The sequence below is a fragment of the Odocoileus virginianus genome, chromosome 27 (assembly GCF_023699985.2).
Source record: "Odocoileus virginianus isolate 20LAN1187 ecotype Illinois chromosome 27, Ovbor_1.2, whole genome shotgun sequence".
NCBI lineage: Eukaryota > Metazoa > Chordata > Mammalia > Artiodactyla > Cervidae > Odocoileus > Odocoileus virginianus.
Genome location: NC_069700.1, coordinates 11486654 through 11500434, shown reverse-complemented (window position 1 = coordinate 11500434; position 13781 = coordinate 11486654).

The following is a 13781-nucleotide window of genomic DNA, read 5'->3' as shown; positions in this document are numbered from 1 at the left end:
GAGAAACATTTGTGAATGAAGGTAGTAATTATTGGAGCCATGCTCCATTTGCATTGTGCCTTTGCTAATTTCCTGAATTTCTTTCTTTGGTTTTTATTCCTTGACATTTATGACATTGAATCATCCTTTTGTAATGGGTCAACATAAAGGATTTCTGCCTTACTATATGCAGGGCACCATCATTGCCTTGAATCCTGCTCTCCCAACTAGCGGTGCCTGACTCTTTGAAATACAAAGACAAAATTGAATGAGCCGTGCAGTTATTTCAGGTGCAAACCATGAACTCTAGCTATAAAGTATCTTTCCTGAACAAGTCTTTGAACTCAACACTAGAAATTCTCCCTAACAAATCTATTCATTTACCCTAGTATATGAAGTGTTTGTGTTGCAGGGAGGGGATCAGTAACAAATGATTCCTGGTGAAATTTAGAATGGCACTCTGAGGACTATGCTTTGTTGTGCTGATACGCAGAAGCATTTCGGGATAAGGAGCACCCTCTGAATAGTTCTTTACTCTAGGAAGCTGTCCTCACCTTATGCCCAGTTCACTACATAACACATTAGCCAGATGCTTTCTCAGATATATTCTACTTCTGTTGTTTTGACATGACCACTGACAAAGTGTTTCTGGCTTCCAGCACTGGGTCAAATCTAACCCAGCCAAACCCATTCTTGCAGCTGTATTTTCCCACAGTTGTAATGCAATAAACTTTGAGAAGGCCACATAAATGAGGCCTGTCACAAAGCTAGAGGTCACTGGTTGATCTGCGTGAAGATCCTGTGGGAGATGCTGGGCTTTAAAGGTTAATCCTGCAGAAAATTTGAGAGCCCTGAAGGTTACATTGGAGACGGCTGGTCTTACAGTGCACGTGGTGGGCACTCAGTCTATACTTCATAATTGATTGATTTTCCTTCTAGAAACTTAACAAAGGCCTATGGCAAAAACAACAGAATCATTTCCCTTCATTTCACCCTAGTGTGCTTTGCTATTAGGGTTAGAGACTTGAAAACATACTGATTTATTATTCCTGGAATGGAAATTTCCCATTTTGGTTTAATTGTGCATAGGTGACAAGCCACATGTAAGTGGGTGTTTAGAGTCAGACATGAAACCTGAAATAGATGTACAGAGTTATTTTGTTGTTAGCATTATGTTCTTCTCCAAAACAGACTACTGCAATTTAAAAAAAGGCAAATAATTAAAGTTCTTTCTAGGTTTTAAAGATAGATGAAGAGTTTAGTATCATCTCTATAAAGTGCTCTTGAAATTTAATCTAACTTTGTCCAACTTTCTTCTTAGGTAATGGATTTCCAGGGCTGTGGAAAGGCCAGCTTTGTGCATGGTAAGCACTAGAGTGGAGGATATTAGTGTTGGTGAAGCAGGATTTTAGCATCACTCCCTTCTGTCCTTCAGCCTTTTAGCCCCTTCATAACCACCTGACACTCTTCAGCTGGGATTACAAAGAGCGATTGCTGTGGTCACCAAGATAAGGGAGTGCAATTCTTTTGGCCAGCCCCATACTGTTAGCCACGTTGGAGAATGATGGAAGTGAGAGAAGAGGAGATAAGAAGAGTTGCTTCTTCAAGGCCATGCTATACAAGTTTTATCTAAGTTACAGGCTGTATCCACTGGCTTGCTTGGGAAAATGAAATTTAATCTACTTGCACTGTGTTTAATTCTGCAAATTTAAGAGAATGGAGATGCATCTCCCAAGGAGAAAAGGATTTAGAGAAAGGCTCTTCTCCCAGACCAAGCAGGGAAGTTCCTTTTAAGCCTCAGTCCCTCCATAGTCTCTGCTATGTTCACTGTATCATAGGTGATTTGCAGCAGTCCCTCCATAGTCTCTGCTATGTTCACTGTATCATAGGTGATTTGCAGCATCCTGGTTGAGGTAACACATCAGCAAAGTTCAGAGCTGGACCCGCATATGAACCTTGTTGAGGAAAACAGGGTAAGCTGTTATTGCTATAAAAAGAAAAACATGCTTTCTCATGCACTTCAGAACTGTAGGAAAGAAAACAAAAATCACAAAGACAGCAGACTGAATACAAAAAATGCAATTATCTTTTATTCATTCATATTCCATTTGGTAAGAGAAAAATTATATGCTGTTGGGCTTGGTACCCTTCAAAACATTGAAAAATCAATCAATCAAATAAATTAGGTACTTTGGAATTTTACAGCCGATGCCAAGGACATGCCATAGGGATTGCTTATGAATTTCAGAACTATTTTTAATAAGATATATTGCATTAAAAACATTTTGAAATGATTTGAAACAATGCAATGTAATAAAAATAAATGTGGAAGAAGAAATAACAACCACTGGGCCGGGCCTTCATTTGGGAAGAGAAAACAACATCCACACAAAGCTTGGCCCTGTTCAATTTTAAATGTGGTATCAGGCCTTTATTTTTCAATAGAAATTTCAAAAGACAAGTCTTCCAAAGCCCATGAGTGATTGCATTGTACAGTGTGGGGATAGTCTTTGCCACATACTTCTTGGCCTGAGAATTCATTCTGCAGAGTCAGTGGCTCCTCCCTAGCCAATGCCCACATATCCTGGCAATTCTCAGGTCAGTCTCTGTACTAAAGCCTCCAGGAAATGCTCCATGGACTTGGCTATGAATGTGAAGGCAATATTGTGTGGATTTTTGCTGTCTATCCAGCTATCTAGAGCTGCAGATATTCATTTATAGGCTGACTGTCATTGGTGGACATTGGCATATCCACAAATTTATCAGTTTCTTTGTATACTTTCTGTTGTTGTTTATTCATTATGTCCAACTCTTTTGCGACCTCATGGACTGCAGCCCACGAAACTCCTCTGTTCATGGGACTTCCCCAGCAAGAATACTAGCGTGGGTTGCCATTTCCTTCTCCAGGGGATCCTCCTGACCCAGGGATCAAACCCATGTCTCCTGCTTGTCAGGCTGATTCTATACCACTGAGCCACCTGGGGAGCCTGTAGTTTCTGCTATCAGAGCTTTAACATCTAAAGATAGTTATTAGTTAATACATGTTTGTACTCTTGGGTACAAAGCTCAATGTATATAAAGGAAAAGTAGTACATGATGGCAAAATATTCCCTAGGTTTGCCAAGAATAAACAGATTCTATTCAGTGCAAGTTTAGTGGAACCTGTATTTCAGTCATACTCTAATATTTTAAAAAGAAGTTAATCCACATATATTAAATTGGGGAATTCTCTTCATCAGATATTGGTTTATTCATGATATGTAATCTCTTAACTCTTTCTGGTATCAGAGTTTATTTTACACTAATGTGATATCTACTTATTTAAATGATCAGGTATTGGTTTTGTCATCTGACAAACAGTGCTTGATATGTATTTTTGGATTCCTTAAGGACAGAGCACAAAGGCTGTCTATGTTAATGTAAATAGGCACATTTTGGTCATGGGAAATCACCATTATAAAAGCAGAGAGGAGGAAGCAGACACTCGTTGGGTCGGGGGTGGAGAAGCCAAATACCATGGTTCAGTTCAATCACTCAGTCATGTGCAAAATTTGTGACCCCATGGACTGCAGCACGCCAGGCCTCCCTGTCCATCACCAACTCCCAGACCTTTCTCAAACTCATGTCCATCAAGTCGGTGGTATATTTGTACCAAAATATGTATTTATAATGTTCACCATAGCATTCTTTAAAGTAGTCCGAAACTGAGAAATTCAAAAGTCAGTCAGGAGCTATCAGTTCGGTTCAGTCGCTCAGTCATGTCCGACTCTTTGCGACCCCATGAACCACAGCACGCCAGGCCTCCCTGTCCATCACCAACTCCCAGAGTCCACCCAAACTCATGTGCATTGAGTCGGTGATGCCATCCAGCCATCTCATCCTCTGTCGTCCCCTTCTCCTCCTGCCCTCAATCTTTCCCAGCACCAGGGTCTTTTCCAGTGAGTCAGCTCTTCGCATAAGGTGGCCAAAGTATTGGAGTTTCAGCTTCAACATCAGTGCTTCCAGTGAACACCCAGGACTGATCTCCTTTAGGATGGACTGGGTGGATCTCCTTTGTAGTCTAAGGGACTCTCAAGAGTCTTCTCCAACACCACAGTTCAAAAGCATCAATTCTTTAGCACTCAGCTTTCTTTATAGTCCAACTATCACATCCATACATGACTACTGGAAAAACCATAGCTTAGACTAGACAGACTTTTGTTGACAAAGTAATGTCTCTGCTTTCAAATATGCTGTCAAGGTTGGTCAGAGCTTTTCTTCCAAGGAGAAACTGTCTTTAATTTCATGGCTGCAGTCACCATCTGCAGTGATTTTGGAGTCCTCCAAAATAAAGTCTGTCACTGTTTCCATTGTTTCCCCATCTATTTGCCATGAAGTGATGGGACCGGATGCCGTGATCTTAGTTTTCTGAATGTTGGGTTTTAAGCCAACATTTTCACTCTCCTCTTTCACTTTCATCAAGAGGCTCTTTCTTTCTTTGTTTTCTGCCATAAGAGTGGTGTCATCTGCATATCTGAGGTTAGTAATACTTCTCCCAGAAATCTTGATTTCACCTTGTGCTTCATCCAGCATTTCACATGATGTACTGTGCATATAAGTTAAATAAGCAGGGTGACAGTATACAGCCTTGATGTACTCCTTTCCTGATTTGGAACCAGTCTGTTTTTCCATGTCAGGTTCTAACTGTTGCTTCTTGACCTGCATATGGATCTCTCAGGAGGCAGGTCAGGTGGTCTGTATTCCCATCTCTTTCAGAATTTTCCAGTTTGTTGTGATCCATATAGTCAAAGGCTTTGTCATAGTCAATGAAGCAGAAGTAGATATTTTTCTGGAACTCTCTTGCTTTTTGTATGATCCAACAGATGTTGGCAATTTATATGATCCAACAGATGTTGGCAATCTCTGGTTCAACTGCCTTTTCTAAATCTAGCTTGAACATCTGGAAGTTCATGGTTCATGTACTGTTAAAGCCTGGCTTGGAAAATTTTGAGCATTACTTTACTAGTGTGTGAGATGAGTGCAATTGTGCAGCAGTTTGAGTGTTCTTTGTAATTGCCTTTCTTTGGGATTGGAATGAAAACTGACCTTTTCCAGTCCTGTGGCCACTGCTGAGTTTTCCAAATTTGCTAACATATTGAGTGCAACACTTTCGCAGCATCATCTATTAAGATTTGAAATAGCTCAACTGGAATTCCATCACGTCCACTAGCTTTGTGCATGGTGATGCTTCCTAAGGCCTGCTTGACTTCACATTCCAGGATGTCTGCTCTAGGTGAGTGATTGCGCCATCATGCCCATTCCAGTCCATTTTAGTTTACTGATTCCTAAAATATCAATGTTCATTCACTCTTGCCATCTCCTGTTGACCACTTCCAATTTACCTTGATTCATGCACCGAACATTGCAGGTGCCTATGCAATATTGCTCTTTACAGCATCGGACTTTACTTCCATCACCAGTCACATCCACAAATGGATGTTGTTTTGCTTTGGCTCCATCTCTTCATTCATTCTGGATTTATTTCTCCACCGATCTCTAGGAGCATACTGGGCCCCTACCGACCTGGGGAGTTCCTCTTTCAGTGTTGTATATTTTTGTCTTTTCTCACTGTTCATGTGGTTCTCAAGGCAAGAATACTGAAGTGGTTTGCTATTCCCTTCTCCAGTGGACCACATTTTGTCAGAACTCTCCACCACGACCCATCCATCTTGGGTGGCCCTACATGGCATAGCTCATAGTTTCATTGAGTTGGATGAAGCTGTGGTCCATGTGATCCATTTGGTTAGTTTTCTGTGATTGTGGTTTTCATTCTGTCTGCTTTCTGATGGATAAGGATAAGAGGCTTATGGAAGCCTCTTGATGGGAGAGACTGACCGAGGGGGAAACTGGGTCTTATTCTGATGGATGGGGCTATGTTCAGTAAATCTTTAATCCAAATCTCTGTTGATGGGCAGGGCTGTGTTCCCTCCCTGTTGTTTGACCCGTGGTCAAACTATGGTGGAGGGAATGAAGATAATGGCGACCTCCTTCAAAGTCCCCTGCATGCACTGTCACACTCAGAGCCCTGACCCTGCAGCCACCACCACCAACCCGTGCCTCTGCTGGAGACTCCTGGACACTCACAGGCAAGGCTGGGTCAGTCTCTTGTGGGGTCACTGCTCCTTTCTCCTGGGTCCTGGTGCACACAACGTAGACACAGAAATCTAAGAAGATGAGGACCTGTTTTAAGGGCAAGAGTGTGGGACTTGTGAAGTAAAAGACAAGAAACTTTCATAATGTTCCCAATATAACAGCAATATATAGCCCCAGGCCTATGGTAATGTGAGCTGTACACTTATCTTTAGTTCAGTGGTTCCCTGGGAATTGAATCCAGCTTGGCTTTTTCCAGTGATGAGACAGAATGTTGAAATAAAGAGTACATTCAGGACATGAATATATCTCAGTAGAGACTGAGAACAGAAGAGGATATAAAGCTAGGTAATTAGGAGAATTACTGAAGCTGAGTACCGAAGAATTAATGCTTTTGAACTGTGGTGTTGGAGAAGACTCTTGAGAGTCCCTTGGACTGCAAGGAGATCCAACCAGTCCATCCTAAAGGAGATCAGTCCTGGGTGTTCATTGGAAGGACTGATGCTGAAGCTGAAACTCCAATACTCTGGTGACCTCATGTGAAGAGTTGACTCGTTGGAAAAGACCCTGATGCTGGGAAAATTGGGGGCAGGAGGAGAAGGGGACAACAGAGGATGAGATGGTTGGATGGCATCACTGACTCAATGGACATGAGTTTGAGCAAGCTCTGGGAGTTGGTGATGGACAGGGAGGCCTGGCGTGCTACAGTTCATGGGGTTGCAAAGAGTCGGACATGCCTGAGAAACCGAACTAAATTAGGAGAAATATTGTCCCCTAAAGAATCCTCAGTAATAGTGGGTGAGATGCCATTTTATATGGGATAGGGTGTAAGTCAATGTTCATTACATTTTAAAAAATTTGAAAGCCTCAAGAAGATTGGAAAATGTGAAAGTTATATTGTTATCTCAAAATCCTTAGTGAAATTTTATTTAGGAGAAATATAAAAATGTATCAAGGCAGGGAGAAATTTATTGTAACTGAAATAAAACCTCAGTGTCCTAAGGCTGTAGCCTGGACCAAAACTGAAATATCATGGCTCCGTATAAACAGCACTGTACCAAGAGTAGGATGACTCTAGTCTTTCCTTTTACTTTCTTTCTAAACTTTCTCATCTTCTGCCTGCCTTATTTTAAAAGCTTCCAGGCTTTATCACTGAGACTTACATGTCTTTGGCCAGCCTCAATTTCTTGGCCAACGCTATGTGATTTCTAGAGGACCAGATGACAACAAGATGCTGGCAAGTGCCTTGAAAAGTAGAAGTGCACAAATAGAAGCCACTTGATAATGGGAGCGCTTTGTGGGCTAGTGGTAGAGGAGTGCTTCTCCCAGAGATAAGAGAAAGGCTTGTGTTCTTTATTCAGTGTCTTCCTCCTGTAGTTCCTGATTCTCTTTTCTGCTCTCATCTTCACACAGAAATTTGTTCATGATTAGCCTCAGATTTGCCCAGGAGCCTCTGCTAGGGAAATACAGGGGGTTTTTTGTTTGTTTTTTCATCTCTGTTTCAGTACACCAGTAGGAAGGAATGATGACCGACTGAAAACATCAGGCACCGTCTTGATTTTGATGGTCTTGATAACTAAGGGGTGACTAGAAAGGGTGACATACAGAGCTTATTTTCAAAGAATGCCAAAGTATTTGATCACTTTAACAGTAGGACTTCAGACTCCATGGCCAACTCTTTAAAATCTACTATCAGAATATCAAAAGAAATGTGTCCTGGATAGCATTAGAGTACCGAGATGGTCAACCAACATTGCCCTCCAAGAGGATGGGAGGACACTATGATGTACTCACAAAAAAAAGGTATTAAACTAAGTTTATAGGCAGTACCTTAAATAACCACTTCTGCTATTTAACCTCATGTATCTTGGACAAATGTGCCCTGGCTCCTTTAAAGAGCTGTATAACACATATACAGGTCTGGAAGAAGCACAAGCCGGAAACAAGATTGCCGGGAGAAATATCAATAACCTCAGATGTGCAGATGACACCACCCTTATGACAGAAAGTGAAGAAGAACTAAAAAAACCTCTTGATGAAAGTGAAAGAGGAGAGTGAAAAAGTTGGCTTAAACCTCAACATTTAGAAAACTAAGATCATGGCATCTGGTCCCATCACCTCATGGGAAATAGATGGGGAGACAGTGGAAACAGTGTCAGACTTTATTTTTGGGGGCTCCAAAATCACTGCAGATGGTGACTGCAGCCTTGAAATTAAAAGACACTTACTCCTTGGAAGGAAAGTTATGACCAACCTAGATAGCATATTAAAAAGCAGAGACATTACTTTGCCAACAAAGGTCCGTTTCTGGTCAAGGCTATGGTTTTTCCAGTGGTCATTTATGGATGTGAGAGTTGTACTGTGAAGAAAGCTGAGTGCTGAAAAATTGATGCTGTTGAACTGTGGTGTTGGAGAAGACTCTTGAGAGTCCCTTGGACTGCAAGGAGATCCAACCAGTCCGTCCTGAAGGAGATAGGTCCTGGGTGTTCATTGGAGGGACTGATGCTGAAGCTGAAACTCCAGTACTTTGGCCACTTTATGCAAAGAGTTGACCCATTGGAGAAGACCCTGATGCTGGGAGGGATTGGGGGCAGGAGGGGAATGGGACGACAGAGGATGAGATGGCCGGATGGCATCACCGACTCAATGGGCATGAGTTTGAGTGAACTCCGGAAGTTGGTGATGGACAGGGAGGCCTGGCGTGCTGTGATTCATGGGGTCGCAAAGAGCTGGACAAGACTGAGTGACTGAACTGACTAACTAACTATAACACATATAGATGCCGGTATCCAGTATATAATAGGTTCTCAACAATTTTTGATAACAATAAATAAACCAAAATATTTTTATACCTTGGGTCAGTAGTTTCTCATTTCCCAGACTTAATTTAAAAGGGTATTATACTTATGAATTAATAAAATTCTTATGTGCTTTTATAGTTATCCACTGATCCAACTATTGTACCTGTAGTCAGAGAGGAAACTGTTTCTGGTCTGCCAACTAACAAATGGTGAGACTTCAATTTCTTCATCTCTAAATTAAAAGACTTAGCTAGAACATTCTGTTATTCTATATACCACACAACTGTATATAAATACACACAACCAAACAGATCTTGGTTGAGAGTAAAGGGAAAATCATGGAGTCTGCCGATGGCATAGGCTAGGCGTGGGTGCCATGTTTAAAGGTGTGATTCAAGTTCATGACTATCTCTAGTGCAGAAGAAATTTGGAGCTATAAATTTTTTAAAGGTTACCAGGTTTTCTTGTTTAAATACTGATAGGGACCTTGTATTCAGCCTTCAAAGATCCCCAGTAAACCTTCTATGTTGTGCTACTGTGTCCTCAAGGCAACCCTTTTACCTCCCACTACTCCTAGATCTCCTAAATTGCAGAGAATTGGGGTGTGGTTTTGTAGAGATAAGGAAATAAAGAGGAGCTGAGCTTCCCTGGGAGAAGTGATGGCTGCTCTGCTGAACATGGTCTGATTAAGGAAAAAGAAATCAGAGGAGAGAAGGAGCCATAGTGGAAGCCTGCTTATGGTATTGGAGAGTATTTAAATCTATGATTCAAACTAGGAAATTCTATAACCCTTTCTCACCTGCCTCTCCTCCCTCCTAACCTGATCCTGACTCAAAATACTTGAAAAGATCTCAATTGGCAAATTGGCATGAGACTTCTGGGATGCAGTGAGCAGAATGTACTGTGGTCTGAAATCAGCATGGCCACAGCAATGGAGCTGTGGGCTGGGATGGGAATAGTATGTCACAGAAATGTGCTAAATGCCTGTGTGTCAGACCCTGTGTGAGAGATTCTTATATACCTTGCCACTTCACTCCTTAAAAATCAGTTTCCTAAGTATTAAATATTTTCAAACATACAGATAATCATATTACATCACTATTATTAACACTATTATCATTCAATTATTATTGAAATTAAAAGATTCTTGCTCCTTGGAAGAAAGGCTATAACCAACCTAAACAGTATATTTTAAAAGCAGAGACATTACGTTGCTAACAAAGGTCCATCTAGTCAAAGCTATGGTTTTTCCAGAAGTCATGTATGGATGTGAGAGTTGCACTATAAAGAAAACTAAGCACTGAATAATTGATGCTTTTGAACTGTGGTGTTGGAGAAGACTCTTGAGAGTCCATGGACTGCAAGATCCAACCAGTCCATCCTAAAGGAAATCAGTCCTTAATATTCATTGGAAGGACTGATGCTGAAGCTCCAATACTTTGGCCACCTGATGCGAAGAACTGATTCATTGGAAAAGACCCTGATGCTGGCAAAGATTGAAGGTGGGAGGAGAAGGGGATGACAGAGGATGAGATGGTTGGATGGCATCACCGACTCAATGGACATGAATTTGAGCAATCTCCGGGCGTTGGTGATGAACAGGGAAGCCTGGCATGTTGCCACCCATGGGGCTGCAAAGAATTGTATACAACAGAGCAACTGAACTGAATTGATCATTAACACAGGTAAATATTAATGTTAAATTTGATTGACAAAGATTTTTAAAATGATAGAAGTAATCTTACTCAAACTCTTCCAGAAAATTGCAGAAGAAGTTAAACTTCCAAACTCATTCTATGAGGCCACCATCACCCTAATTCCAAAACCAGACAAAGATGCCACAAAAAAAGAAAACTACAGGCCAATATCACTGATGAACATAGATGCAAAAATCCTTAACAAAGTTCTAGCAAACAGAATCCAACAACATATTAAAAACATCATACACCATGACCAAGTGGGCTTTATCCCAGGAATGCAAGAATTCTTTAATATCTGAAAATCAATGAATGTAATACACCACATTAACAAATTGAAAGATAAAAACCATATGATTATCTCAATAGATGCAGAGAAAGCCTTTGACAAAATTCCACACCCATTTATGATTAAAACTCTCCAGAAAGCAGGAATAGAAGGAACATACCTCAACATAATAAAAGCTATATATGACAAACCCACAGCAAGCATTACCCTCAATGGTGAAAAATTGAAAGCATTTCCCCTAAAATCAGGAACAAGACAAGGGTGCCCACTCTCACCACTACTGTTCAACATAGTTTTGGAAGTTTTGGCCACAGCAATCAGGGCAGAAAAAGAAGTAAAAGGAATCCAGATAGGAAAAGAAGAAGTGAAACTCTCGCTCTTTGCAGATGACATGATCCTCTATATAGAAAACCCTAAAGACTCTACCAAAAAATTACTAGAGCTAATCAATGAATACAGTAAAGTTGCAGGATATAAAATTAACACACAGAAATCCCTTGCATTCCTATACACTAACAATGAGAAAACAGAAAGAGAAATTAAGGAAACAATACCATTCACCATTGCAACACAAAGAATAATATACTTAGGAGTATATCTACCTAAAGAAACAAAAGACCTATACATAGAAAACTATAAAACACTGATGAAAGGAATCAAAGAGGACACAAATAGATGGAGAAATATACTGTGTTCATGGATTGGAAGAATCAATATTGTCAAAATGGCTATACTACCCAAAGCAATCTATAGATTCAATGCAATCCCTATCAAGCTACCAATGGTATTTTTCACAGAACTAGAACACATAATTTCTCAATTTGTATGGAAATACAAAAAACCTCAAATAGCCAAAGTAATCTTGAGAAAGAAGAATGGAACTGGAGGAATCAACCTGCCTGACTTCAGGCTCTACTACAAAGCCACAGTCATCAAGACAGTATGGTACTGGCACAAAGACAGAAATATAGATCAATGGAACAGAGTAGAAAGCCCAGAGATAAATCCACGAACCTATGGTCACCTTATCTTCAACAAAGGAGGCAAGGATATACAATGGAAAAAAGACAACCTCTTTAACAAGTGGTGCTGAGAAAACTGGTCAACCACTTGTAAAAGAATGAAACTAGAACACTTTCTAACACCATACACAAAAATAAACTCAAAGTGGATTAAAGACCTAAATGTAAGAACAGAAACTATAAAACTCCTAGAGAACATAGGCAAAACACTCTCTGACATAAATCACAGCAGGATCCTCTATGACCCACCTTCCAGAATATTGGAAATAAAAGCAAAAATAAATAAATGGGACCTAATGAAACTTAAAAGCTTTTGCACAACAAAGGAAACTATAAGCAAGGTGAAAAGACAGCCCTCAGATTGGGAGAAAATAATAGCAAACGAAGCAACAGACAAAGGATTAATCTCAAAAATATACAAGCAACTCCTCCAGCTCAATTCCAGAAAAATAAATGACCCAATCAAAAAATGGGCCAAAGAACTAAACAGACATTTCTCCAAAGAAGACTTACAGATGGCTAACAAACACATGAAAAGATGCTCAACATCACTCATCATCAGAGAAATGCAAATCAAAACCACAATGAGGTACCATTACACGCCAGTCAGGATGGCTGCTATCCAAAAGTCTACAAGCAATAAATGCTGGAGAGGGTGTGGAGAAAAGGGAACCCTCTTACACTGTTGGTGGGAATGCAAACTAGTACAGCCGCTATGGAAAACAGTGTGGAGATTTCTTAAAAAACTGGAATTAGAACCACCATATGACCCAGCAATCCCACTTCTGGGCATACACACTGAGGAAACCAGATCTGAAAGAGACAAGTGCACCCCAATGTTCATCACAGCACTGTTTATAATAGCCAGGACATGGAAGCAACCTAAATGTCCATCAGCAGATGAATGGATAAGGAAGCTGTGGTACATATACACCATGGAATATTACTCAGCCATTAAAAAGAATTCATTTGAATCAGTTCTAATGAGATGGATGAAACTGGAGCCTATTATACAGAATGAAGTAAGCCAGAAAGATAAAGAACATTGCAGCATATTAACACATATATATGGAATTTAGAAAGATGGTAATGATAACCCTATATGCAAAACAGAAAAAGAGACACAGATGTACAGAACAGACTTTTGGACTCTGTGGGAGAAGGCGAGGGTGGGATGTTTCGAGAGAACAGCATCGAAACATGTATATTATCTAGGGTGAAACAGATCAACAGCCCAGGTTGGATGCATGAGACAAGTGCTCGGACCTGGTGCACTGGGAAGACTCAGAGGGATTGGGTAGAGAGGGAGGTGGGAGGGGGGATCGGGATGGGGAATACATGTAAATCCATGGCTGATTCATGTCAATGTATGACAAAACCCACTACAATATTGTAAAGTAATTAGCCTCCAACTAATAAAAATAAATGAAAAAAAATGATAGAAGTAAAATCTTACCCACTCAGCTGAAATATAACCGCTTCACCCATCCAACTATGCTTTCTCCCCTTTCTCACTATTCACCTGAAGAACATAGGTGCTGTCCACCTGTCAGAGCTGGCCAAATGGTGGCCAGCAGAAGAGATGCCATGGTCACCCAAGGTAACTAGAAGCGAGAGATATCGGGTTGAGGAGTTTTTGAAGAATCCATAAATGTGCCCTGGGAAAGAAAGCACAGTCATGGTGTGTCTGCCAGGTTCAGTTGGTACCAATGTCCAGATTATAGTTACATATGGAGAGCAACACCATTTCTGTCTTTCCTCTATTTTCTCCCTGTCTCCAAGAGTGCAACAGACCTTTTAAATTTAATCTATAACACTGATTCAGTCATGGTCCCAACAGGAAACAGATGGCACTCTCCAAACA